Raw genomic sequence first — 13,127 nt, forward strand, 5'->3', positions numbered from 1 at the left:
TTCTTGACCACTGAATCCCAATAGAATGAGGCAGTATTCAATATCTTGAGTTTCCTGTAATCCATGGAATTGCCAGTAGAAATCCAAAGTTTAGATACTCCTCATTCCTTGTGGACAAGAAGACAGTAAGCCAGTTTACAAATAAAGAAAAGTGGAACATTATTCAGGTAGTGGACAAAGTCACACATAAAGTGTGTTGATATTGCTTGAAAACTAAACATTCCTCTATCAACATTAAATATAATAGTGAGCAAACAAAAGATAATTAAAGCAGCATGTTTGGACAGAGGAAATGGCAAGCAAAATAGTGCACAACAGTCTGTTCTCAGAACGGGAAAATGTACTACTTAAGTGGATAAAACATGCTTGTGCTTTGAACATTTCAGTAGACAGTACAGTGGTTCATGCTAAAGCAAGATACTTGGCATAGAAATTGGGACTCTAAGATATCAAGGCATCTGATGGTTGGAATGAAACATTCCAGAACAGACATGATTTAGTGTATAAATATGTTTGAAGAGAGGCTGGAAGTGTGAATGTTGACAATGTTCAGTCGTGGAAAATTACTCTTCTATTTGTCACAGGAAAGTACAATCTCAATGATGTTTTTAATGCGGATGAACAGGCTCTCCCCCTCCCCTCTCCTTGGCGAAAAATGTAATGAAGAGAGGCTAACTGCTGTATTATATTCTAACAAAGATGTAACAGAAAAGTTGTTGCCAGTAATAATTGGAAAGACTGAGTCCACAAATCTTCAAAAATGTGGTGATATTTCCATGTTGATATACATCAAATTAGAGTGCACGGGTAAAAACTACTCCTTTTGAACAATTTTTTCATGCCTGGGATGCAAAACTGGACTTTACAAAAAGGAAAATAATTCTGTTTATTGACCAGTGTGCAGTGCATCCCTAAAATGCACTATAGTAAAATGATGTAGATGTTTTTTCCTCCCAGTTCTAGAAGTCACCTGCAGATACTTGAGTAAGGTGTTACAAAATGCCTGAAACAAAAATACGCGAAGGTTCTTGTACAGAAGAGACTGGCTTGCCCTCATTGTATAATGAAAAAGGTTATTGCCTGGGATGCTATGAATTTTGTAAAAAGTGACTGGGATTCTGTGCAAGAAAGCACAATCTCAAACTGCTTTAAGGAGGATGGCTTTCATCGGATACTGGCAGAAGACATCATACCAGAAAACTAAGTAATTGCAGCTGAACAGTGGCAGCAAATAATAAGACAAGAAGAAAACTATTACTGTCTTAGCTTCAATGAATATGTTGACTGTGACAAAGGTGTTGCCGTTCGTCAGTCCATGATAGTTGATGATGTGTTCAAGGAAGAGATGGCAGAGAAACCAGAGGAAAGTGAAGACAAGGGTGAACTGGAACCTTCACCATTTCCTACAATGTCAAAAGCTATTGATGCAGTGGACACAGTTACGCATTATGTTCGGTTTGTTGAACACAGTAACAAAGATAGACAATACAGTATTAAAATTGGATAAAAGAAACCTTCATGAAGACAGGAGTACGCACTGTATGTTGTCATGCTTTAGTGTAGTTAGGCTAACAGGATGTACAGTCTACTGATAGTTTGTTGAAATGACAACCCTTATTTAGTTACCAGTAGTGAGTCACTAATGAAGGGAAGCTAAATGAAGAATGTTAGTTTGTTTTGAGAACTGTAATAATAATAATTGCAGTTTTAGTGTCTTTTCATTTTTTCTTCAGCACATGCCACATAGATATTTTGGATGCTAGTAGGTGTCATGTCGCGTGACTCCCCTGCATTCCAGTTGGCTGATGGCATAAGTGTACATATCCAATGTGTTGGCTTTAGCCAGTCTCACTGTATTTAACACATTTCCAGAATGCTTGAGACACCATTCCTCACAAGCATCTTCTAACTAAACTGTGTGCCTATGGAATATCACCTCAGTTGTGCAACTGGATTCGTGATTTCCTGTCAGAAAGGTCACAGTTCGTAGTAATAGATGGAAAGTTGTCAAAGAAACCAGAAATAATATCCGGTGTGCCCCAAGGAAGTTGTTCCTGATCTATATTGACATAAGAGACAATTTGAGTAGCTGTCTTAGACTGTTTACGGATGATGATGTCATTTACCATCTTGTAAAGTCATCACATGACCAAAATGAATTGCAAAATAATTTAAGTAAGGTATCTGTATGGTGCGAAAAGTGGCAATTTACCCTGAATAAAGAAAAGTGTGAAGTTATCCACATGAGTACTCAAAGAAATCTGCTAAATTTAGATCACGCGGTAAGTCGCACAAATCTGAATGCTGTACATTCAACTAAATACTTCGGGATTACTATCACAAATACCCTAAATTGAAACAATCGCATAGATAATGTTGTGGCTAGAGCCAACCAAAGACTTAGATTCATTGGCAGAACACTTAGAACGTGCAACAGGTTTACTACTGCTTACACCACACTTGTTTGCCATATTCTGTCATATTGCTCTGTGGTGTGGGATCCACACCAGATGGGACTGACGGATGACATCAAAAAAGTACAAAGAAGGGCAGCTCATTTGTATTATCATGAAATAAGAGAGAGAGTGCCACAGACATCATATGTGAATTGGAGTGGCAATCATTAAAACAAAGGCATTTTTCGTTGGGATGGGATCTTCTCATTAAATTTCAATCACCAGTTTCCTCCTCCGATTGTGAAAACATTCTTTTGGCACCCACCTACATAGAGAGAAATGATCATCACGATAAAACAAGAGAAATCGGGGCTCACACAGAAAAATTTAAGTGCTCGTTTTTCCCACATGCCGTTAGAGAGTGGAATGGTAGAGAGACAACTTGAAGGTGGTTCATTGAAGCCTCTGCCAGGCACTTTACTATGACTAGCAGAGTAATCACGTAGATGTAGATGTAGATTTTTGTTTCTTGTACACTAACACACAATTTTGAGTGTTTCTGGGTATGATATTATGAACATGATTTTGAAAAAGGGCATTTTGTGCTATAATTTACTGCTGTAGCATGTCAGTAAGTGTGCCATTAAGAGATTCCATTTTACCACAAGTATGGTACCTCTAATTCTGCATTTTCGTAGATGAAAAAATCGAGTCATTAACAAATTAGATACATTTTGGTAGTACATAGTTCCCCTTAAGGCTCAAAATCTGCAGTCCTTTCAAAAATGTGCTAAACAGATTCCACTGTATGTAGAACTACTGTACATAGGGCTCTTACATCAGACTCCACAGCAGAAAATACGAACTGGTACTTTTGGAAAATAAATTCAATAAGACAAAGTGTATGTACTCTTCCATGCACTGGCACATCGACAAATCATATGGTATATGTGGAACATGATTTGTTTTTATTTAAGTTGGGTATTTATTGAATTCCTCATCAGTGTGGTAATAATTACTTAGGAGAACAATACACATTGTACAAGAAAAATGCATCAAACACCAGAAAAGGAGATCTGCAGTACCAAACATAGATTTTCCACTGCCCATTCCGTGGTTTACATGAAAATCAAGATACTGGCTACAGCCTAATCTTAATGGGATTCAGTAGCCAAGGAAGCCGTGGAAATAAAATCAGCAGACAATCTGTTCAACCAACATCAGGTTTTCAAGATTGGAAAAAGATGGCAATGACTTGTTTTGTGTCTGTCCCCTGAGGAATTATTGTTCAGTCTTTGCTGCCTGGTATTCAGACACATCACATGCCATTCATTTTAGTAAGTAACAACATGATCCTTAAGTACTGTGGATTTTCTGTCATGTCACTTGCTACATTTTGTTCTTAGACACGTAAAATTTCATAAATGAGTGACCCAACTGTCTTACATGAAACAAATGCGTCTTCCACAGTATATCATGGGTAAAGTGGTTTTATTTACAAAATTACCAATGTGCTGTGCTTAAAATTTAAATGCAGTAAATATATAGTTTTGCACTTTCCACAGAACATATCCATTTCTAAATCAAGATATCTCGTTTATTTTGTCTGTACAGCATTTTGCAGTGAAGTGAGGTGTCACTACAGATAGTTAATAAAGTTAAAATTGATTCATGTTCATTAAGGAGGAAAAGAGAGTCCTGACAGTATAAATTCCTATAGACTGTACAATGCTGTCTCATCACTTCCTTCCTCTCAAAGACTGAAAATGACTTCAACACAAGTGCTACTCTGTACTTTGCGTTAACGAAGTATTTTGTACATAGGTCCAGAGGCTACAGGTGATTTCCTGAGTTTGGAGGCACACAAGCATTTAAATTTCTCATAAATTAAGTTTCCTTGGGATGTACAGGGAACACATCAGTAAATAGTACAATTTTCCTTCTTGCTGCATTAATCTTGTCAGAAATCTTTGGCTTTTTTCAAGCATTTATATGCAGTCTTGAAGGACTGCTGATGTACTTGGAAGTAGAAATTACTGTTTTTATGTTTTAGAAATACTTCGCAATTTAATAGTGAATGCAACTTCTCAATTTCATCACAATTTACACGAACTAGTGCCCCCCTTTCTTTACTCTTTTACCTCTGTGACATTTTTCTCCTGTAAAGGAATATGATTTTGCAGCAATTATATTATATTATAAAAGACTCCAGGCTTCTGCTGAGAGTTCTCTTTTTTTTTTTAACCAGCAGAGCCTCACTTTCTCTTTTTACACTTTGGAACAAGAGATTGAGGTTTTTAAAAAGATGCAACCAGCCCTTGGATACATTGAAATTGTCAATACTGATCTTCAAAATGATTTCACGAGTCTTATATTGCAGTATATTTCTGCTTACTGGAATGCTTTCTCTTCTCTGTCCTTGACACTACTTCAGAAGAGTGTTTTCCGCATAATTGAATGTACACATATGACTGTCCTTCCTTTTGGATCCACAGGTATCATTAGCTGATGTATTTAAGAACGCTTCCATATTTTTGAGTATGCCGCTTATGTAGGTGGTGCTGAACTGTATTCCTCCACCATATCAGAAAGATTTATGTTAAGATTGTCATCAACATTGTGGATGATTGGCAGCTGTTGCTGTGAGTAAGCTTTCTACATTTGCTGGACACAACTCCACAAAAATAAAATTGATAGCATCAACACTTCAGTAAACAAACAACTGCAATTCGCGCACCATTCATAGATTTAGTGACTAAGGTCAGATCACATGACTTTGTCGTGTGGAAATAGATATCCAATTAATTCTTTAAATGCATCTGCCAATATTGTTAAATGAGAAGCAGAGTTACTAACTATGATGTAGATACCTGTCAACCAGTTGAATTGATTACCATTTACTTTATCTCACAACAAAAAATAGAACCTGTGTCAAATTGAAATAAATCAGAAACTCAGTTGAGCATGTTAGGAATTACATAAAAACTGGATTTCAACATGAAAAATGTTTCATGTTTATTCCTTCAAAGCAGTCCTTTTCTTAAACAAGGGTTTGTTACCAAATTGGAGATAAAGCAGGTCTTAGAGGTTCATTGTATTCAAGCTTTTCATAGAGTAGAAGTTGTGCTTTCACAGGCATCTCATTACATCTCAAACAGGCAAAAAGGTGTTGATGGAATTATGATAATGCGTCAAAAAACTATCAGATGGAATCCTTTCAAATTTCTTCCGAAAACTGAAGTAATGCCTACCCATTTTTTAAGACACTACAATCACTTTACAATATTCATGAATTAACAAAACTTTACCTCACAAAGGTTAATTAAGCGTGTGCCGTTCCTGTGATATTATGTGTATTTGGTGAAAACATTTACAAAAAATTGTAGCTGTAAGTGGATTAGAAATTGTTTCATAATTATGAAAACTAAAGAGTAAAGAATACACTAGCCATCCCAAGCGTCAAGCAACTGACGTATGTTGACTGCTTTTCTAACAAACAGTTGTTTCCAGTGTAAGGATGCTGTATTTATACTCAGATAGAAAATGAAGCGAATGAAAGTGAAGCAAAAAAATTGATAATCATCAAATCCAAAAATTCTGCACTACTTTACTTTCACACCCAACAAAGAAAAAACAAACTTACTGTTCAGTTATGTAGTAAAGTTTTGTAAGCTGCAAATGCTGATTTTCTACTATTTATGTTGACTTTGATGCTTGTTTCTTGCCTCACTTTTATTTGTTCTGTTCTATCCAGATATGAATAAAACATCCTTGGTGTAGTGTTCACTTTCCAATGACATAAAATGTCCCAGAGACATACCTTGTTTCATCTACTCTGTGGTAACTCTGTAATGCATAAATGTATATTGGACACTTGAGCAGAATGTCACTAGCACATATGTAATTACTCAAAAAGTATGCGTTTGCAATCATAATGTTCGCCCTTTTTTTCTCATCTTCGTGGTTACTCCACTTACAATTGTGGCTGTATCAAAAACAGTAAAAGTCTAGTGCCTGTATATTCAGATGTTTTAGCACTTAACTAATAAATTTCACAGAAATGTGCTGGTTTCACATTTTTATGCACTTTGAAATCGACCGAAAATATGACAGACTGTACCAGGTAGTATTGGAATAACTATATTTTTTTCACCACGAAACCATTTTGCATTTATAGCGTACGTGAATTTCACATAGCTCCATTAATAAGTTTTGATCTTAGTTCAGAAAGTGAACCTTGTTAACAAATTCACCATGTTATATAATACCAATATTTGAGCAAGTGAACAAGGCTCAGTCTGTCTGAATTAGTATGAGATAGTGTTGCAGGGTGTGTGTACCCCAGGACAATTGGGAAATCCAGGGAAAACCCGGAATTTTTTAAGAATTTTTCATTGTTTCATTTTTCAGTTAAATTTTTGTATCTTTTGACTGGTAAGAACTGATACTGTAACAAAGAATTTTACTTTAGTCTGCTACTGCAGAATAATACTGCAGCAATAAAACACAAACCAGAGAAAAACACCAATATAAAACTTGAGGGGCAAAGAAAATGCTCCATTTACAGCAACAAAACACAGTATGCACACAAGTGTGCACCGGCAGCAAAAGTGTCAAAGGCTTTAGGATGAAGACTGTGTAATACTTCATAACAACAAACTGCTTTCAATGACTGTGACATCACAACTGTTTAAATCAGGTTCTCGTTTGAGCAGTTGCCAGTGGGCTTGTGTGCACTGAAATTGCATATGAACAGCTATCCTTCTGCATTTTGTTGCTTAAAGTGTGGCTATTAGCTGTATAAGCAGTTGATGCAAGCAGCCAAATGCTACACTGAAAATTTTTTCTAGTGCAGCCGAGGTGCCAGATTCATGTGTGCACATTGCAGAGTTATCGTGGGGAGTAGCCTCCATGTGATTTGAGTTTATTTTGTGATTTTGCTGTTCTCTCTTCATTTACAGCTGTCTCACCAAATTAAAACAAAATGGATTTCTATGGCTGGGAGCTATCACATTCACATAATTACAGAAGACTATTATTGGTTACAAATTTCTGATTTTATTTTCACATTATTGGCAATCAAGAATTAATCATCTTAAAGAACAATGAAGTTATTTCTGTCAGTTTGCTAAAGAAATTTGGCTGTTGTTATTTTTTTCTTGCAGAGACAATCAATTTATTTGAAACGAAGTGGTTTGTTTCAACTGTTCACTTAATTTCAAGTGCATATTTTCATCTTCTGTCACAAATGGCATAATGCCATACTAAAGAGCCAAATGTGAGGTAATACACACTGGTACTCCTAGAAAATTGACTTCTCAAAAACCGGCTTTAACAAAATTTTACATATCTGCCTTCCATAAAACACAGTGTTTTTTGATCACAAGACTTGTATCAACAATAGTGTTGTACTTCCTGTAGGCTTAACATTATTTCTTAATTTGTTCATGTCGTAATTTACAGAGCGCCATTCCTCAGTAAATTATAGACTGGCAGCACATCATGTTTTATTGTTGTAATTCCCTACAATGCTTTATATTTACACCTAGAGGAGAATATACACTGTCAATTATACTGTTCTTTGGCTTTACTTACAACCTCATTAATTTTTATATATTCTAAAAAGTCATGGAAAGTTGATTTTTATTAGTTCTAGTGTATACTTCTAACATTTTTCCCCAAGAAAATTGTGTCTTATTAGCTTTTTACAGTGCTGTGTAGGTGTAAACCTGACAAGAAATTCTATGTAACAGTATTTCAGCTTACAAATAAAACAAATCTATGTTAAAACCACCACATTGCAAAATATTACGATACTATGAGTTGGAGTCTAGTTTTGAAATAAATATTGTGCCGACGACTGCTTTCTTATTTTGCATTCCTTATCTGGATAGGATGAACAAACAATTGCCCAAAGTACAAAAACTCCATATATCCCCTCTGAACAAGCTGCAGCTGCCCACATGATGCCTGTCTACACATGAAATTCTAACAAAAAAATGCAGTGAAAGGTGTGTGAGAAGGATGAACACTAAGCACAGGCTTTTTACAACATTGTAGCTGCGCATGTGCTGTAACACTTGGTTTCTGGTGCTCTCTGGCAACTGCTCAAGCCAACCAAATTTGAACAGGTCAGGAAAATATTGCAGATGGTAGTCTTTAAAATCATTACCTTTAAAGTAATTTTTCCTTTACACAAGATGAACTATGTTATGTGTGAGAACATGCAATGAATTTCTTAAATCACAGTGTGTTTGACTCTCATTCAAAACATAACAATTTGAGGACCAGCCAGTTCGAAAAATGTGGGCCCAGAAGACCAGACATTTGTCATTATTTAAAATTTTAGTGGTACATTTGTGTCTGATACATCTTAAAGGGTAAAAAAAAAACAACATATTATATGTGAAAGCTTAGCTTTTCTTGTAGATTGAAACTGTGTACCGGGCCAAGACTTGAACTTGGGACCTTTGCCTTTCGTGGGCAAGCATGACTCAGAGCTCAAATGGCAGAACACATGTCTGCGAAAGGCAAAGATCGTGAGTTTGAGTCTCGGTCTGGTACACAGTTTAAGTCTGTTGGGAAGTTTCATATTAGTGCACACTCCGCTGCAGATTGAAAGTCTAATTCTGGAAACATTCACGTATGTTCTTGCGTTTTTTTTGTGTTATCATCAGTTTTGTTATTTTCTTTTTAAACTTGTATTCATACAAAATATGGTTTGTTGTTTTGTTAATTGCAAACTTAAATTACAGATGAACTTCACTTTATACACACAATTTTGCCAGTCAGAGGTGATACCAGTTCATGCTGATATAATCTTAGGTTAACTTGTTCAACCTAGATTTCAGAGTTCATCTTGAAAATAGTTTGTTTTGTGTGCTAATCTAAGATAAGCTGCTTTATATAATTGGCCCATACTGTAGTTGTGGAAGCAAAATTGAGACTTCTTTATATATAATTTCCTAAGTTTTGGCTATTTACTCTATGAAATGCTTTGCTTGCGTGCATGCGCGCGCGCGCACACACACACACACACACACACACACACACACACACACACACACACCTTGATCCACATCCAAGCAGTATCCCATAAATGTTATGAACCTGAGTTAATTTACCATCTTTCTTCAGAAATACAGTTAATTATGAGGTTTCAATTTAACCTTCCCCCTAACCACATAATTTTGAAGGAAGTTATCACTATGTACAAAAACCTTTGTTTCAGGACATATTCCTGATAAGATTAAAATAATCAGATTTTATTACTCTAGAACATTATTGAATCTGTTAATTTAGTAAATGAGTGCTTTATGTAAGGTCGATGCCAGAATAATTTTTCACTCTGCAGTGAAGCGTGCAGTGATTTGATGGAATGGCTGGCCTGTACTCAACTTAAGGAGGTAAAAGTCAGTGTTTTTGTTGACATATATTATTTTAAAAACGAAGAAATCTCGTTTTAGCTTTTCTCTGGTGGGAAAGAGGGATGGGTTGAAGAAGATAAGAAATTAGGGACAGGTTGCTGTGACCTCACATTTAGAGGGTGGTGGCACACAGAGTGATCTTCTCTGATTGTCATTAAAATCTTTATCATAAGGGATATTGTGTTTGACGGACTTTTGAGTGGTAACTAATAATTTTTGATCTATGAATAGATTTGATGAGTAATGTGCTAGGTTATTGTATGTAATGAAGAAAAATAATTTGAGGCAATTCAGTATTTTAATCAACAGTGTTTTTCTCTTTTCTAAACTTGTTTGAACATCACCATTTTGCCAGTCAAGTAACAAATTTAGTTATCGTTGGCACTAGATCCTTCTTTCACTGTTAAAATCTTCACTGAAAATCGGGAGGAAAATGGATTGGTGTAAGTGCCCCATTATTCTGATCCATACATCCATACATCCATCCATCCCTCTACGAAGAGGGAGACCAAGAGATGAATACACCAAGCAGATTCAGAAGGATGTAGATTGCAGTAGGTATTGGGAGATGAAGCAGCTTGCACAGGATAGAGTAGCATGGAGAGCTGCATCAAACCAGTCTCAGGACTGAAGACCACCACAACAACAACAACAACAACAACATCCATCCATCCATCTCTTCCCATTTTTGTGGCATCAGCCTCACATTGGAAATCTGGTTTAGATTTGGACACAGCCAGAGGAAGATGTGAAAGCACTTTCTGGCTGTGGCCTAAGAGACTGACAACTCATGAAATGAGAATGTAGGCTTTCTTGATGATTTTTACTTACAAATTATTGTTGTTATTTTATCAGCTGAATAGAGTCTTATTTCATCAGTTTAGTAGTCTCCCTTTGAAGGAATGTTTATATAAGTCACCTCAGGTGAAAAGGAGATGAGATTGTGGAGCAGTGATTATCAAAGATCCCATCTGGTCAGGGAGTTTTGGATGGACCATTCTTGTGCTTCCCCAAGAGGGAGTCCCAGATACATGGTGCTAGTCAGTAATGTTTATTGCCTGCATTGCTTTGACACTCTTGCATTAAAGATACATCTAATGCGGAGTGGGAGCCATTAACCTAGTTCACAAGATATTCAATTACTTGTTCTGCCATTGTCTTTTAAGTGTGCACAAAATCTCATTGGCACAACACAGCATATTTGTGTGTTCAAAGCTGAACATGCTCTTTGTTGATGTTTTGTTCTGTCACTGCAGATTTGTCTGGAGCCCATAAGTAGTTTTTACCAGAACCAGTCAGAGTATTACAAAGACACATCCTCGGCTCTAGCTGATATTATGGGTGTATGTTATAGTATGGTCCTTGCATGCTATTTTTGCTGTGCCAGATGGGTTACATATCGCAGGCAAACCAGACACTTGATTTCATCCTTGCGGCTTTTTTGTGTACTTCTTAAACTGGAGATCACATTCTGTTTACATCTCAGAATAGCTGTTCTTGCAAAAGGGTTCCTGTAAATACTGCAGCTTGGCTGGCAGGCTTCACTTGTCAAAATTTGCTCAACCTTAGTGCACCAGGTCGTGAACACAGTATTGTACTATAGTGGATGGTATCAACTCTTCAGTGTTTAGGTAAAGGTTCATGTATGTTCTTCTGCCTGTGAATGTATTGCTCCAGTGAGCTATCGGGATTCATCACAATGTCCTGCAACAGTGAACACCCATTTTTGTACACTTACATGCCGATTTTTTAAATTGTCACCATGTCCCCATGAAGGTGGTGGTTCTTTCTTTCTTTCTTTCTTTTTTTTCCCCTACAGTAAAGATGACACATTCATCTGAATTTATAGGTCTGATTTTACTTTCAATCAATTTAGGTGTTACATTAGCCATATTCAGGTGTCTCAGTGATACCGGGTGATCATGTGGCTACTGGTTAATCACCATTATACATCTCATAGATTGTATAAAAAGTGAAATCCATTATGCTGATCCTTCTTTGGCACAACACAGCACTGGACCTGAAGCTGCTGGAGACAACAAAAGCCTTCCTGCTGAGTTAAAACATTTAGTGGAAAGCTGCCATATAAAATTCTGCTGAAGCAAATAAAGCACTACCTCTATATGATTCAGGAGGAGGAGGAGGAGGAGGAGGAGGAGGAATGTAGAAACAGTTCGTGACAACCTTCTTTCACCCAACATGACAATTCCAGGATGTGTTTGGCTCTGTCAACAATGGCCTCAGACACTTATTTAATGTGTTTAGTGTAGGTTTGGCTGTCTGTAGATAAGCCAGAGGCATCTGAAGTTCCTTAGCTGGAAAACATCACATCTCATATGAATCCATAGCTTCATGTCATGGTAATGAGTAGGAAATTTGTTGAAATATTGCTTCATGATGACGTAATGATGATCACAAGACATGAACTTCTAGTAGTACATGACTTGCAGATAGAAAATTTACAGTGGTTAGTAGCACTCTCCAATCAATACTCTGGTTAGCCGCACAATGGTGTAATGAACAACTGAGATTCAAAAACAGCATCATCAGGTTAATAGCACCACTTGCTGTGATATCAGTTAAGCAGTCTTTGCATGCAGAAAAAACTGTTACACAGTGGAATTAAAGGTAGTTGTCTTTTGTGGTGATAAAAAAAAAGGATGAAAATTTGTTGCCTGAGAAGACTTGTTTCTGACTGGTTTACTACACAACATCCACTGAAAGTTACAAAAATTTGCCGGAAGTTTTTAATCCCTGTACATATTTCATGCGAAAGTTCCTTCAAGTTAAAGGCAGTCAAGAGGCGTCATCTTACTGTATGAATTCTGAAGTAATTTCTACATAGATACACCCGTCACTTACAGCCCGTGACAGTGAGTACTTTGTGCCATTTGATACTGGCCATGTTTTTCACTGTTGAAAGCAGTAGGAAAAACTTAGAAAACTAACAAGGGCATTTAACTGAGTGATCTATCAATATCTTCAAATCCCAGCTACTGTCCTATATTTTTTGACATGCTTGGCAGTCCTCAATAGGTTTTTTATGGGCTGTGCTTTTGTAGCATTGGATGTCCAGCTGAGAGAGAGAACTAATTACTGATGGAATTACAAAGTTAGCTGAAACCTCACAGGTATATCCTTGCATAATAACTTAAGAGTAATGTTTTAGTTTGGCTTTCATATATAAATCCTGCTTTCATCTCTCTCTCTCTCTCTCTCTCTCTCTCTCTCTCTCTCTCTCTCTCTCTCTCGACTTACCTGCCATAAAATTTACCCCATTATCATAAGTTTCAGGAATATTTTA

The 13,127-nt window shown here is 36.6% G+C and overlaps 1 protein-coding gene across 1 annotated transcript in view; it reads left to right on the plus strand.

The window, feature by feature from the left end:
- The window catches only part of LOC126297603 (nuclear pore complex protein Nup98-Nup96-like), a 228,684-nt gene that overhangs the window by 201,650 nt on the left and 13,907 nt on the right, over positions 1-13,127 (plus strand). The gene's annotated exons all lie outside the window — the stretch shown is intronic.

This window comes from Schistocerca gregaria, chromosome X (assembly GCF_023897955.1).
Source record: "Schistocerca gregaria isolate iqSchGreg1 chromosome X, iqSchGreg1.2, whole genome shotgun sequence".
NCBI lineage: Eukaryota > Metazoa > Arthropoda > Insecta > Orthoptera > Acrididae > Schistocerca > Schistocerca gregaria.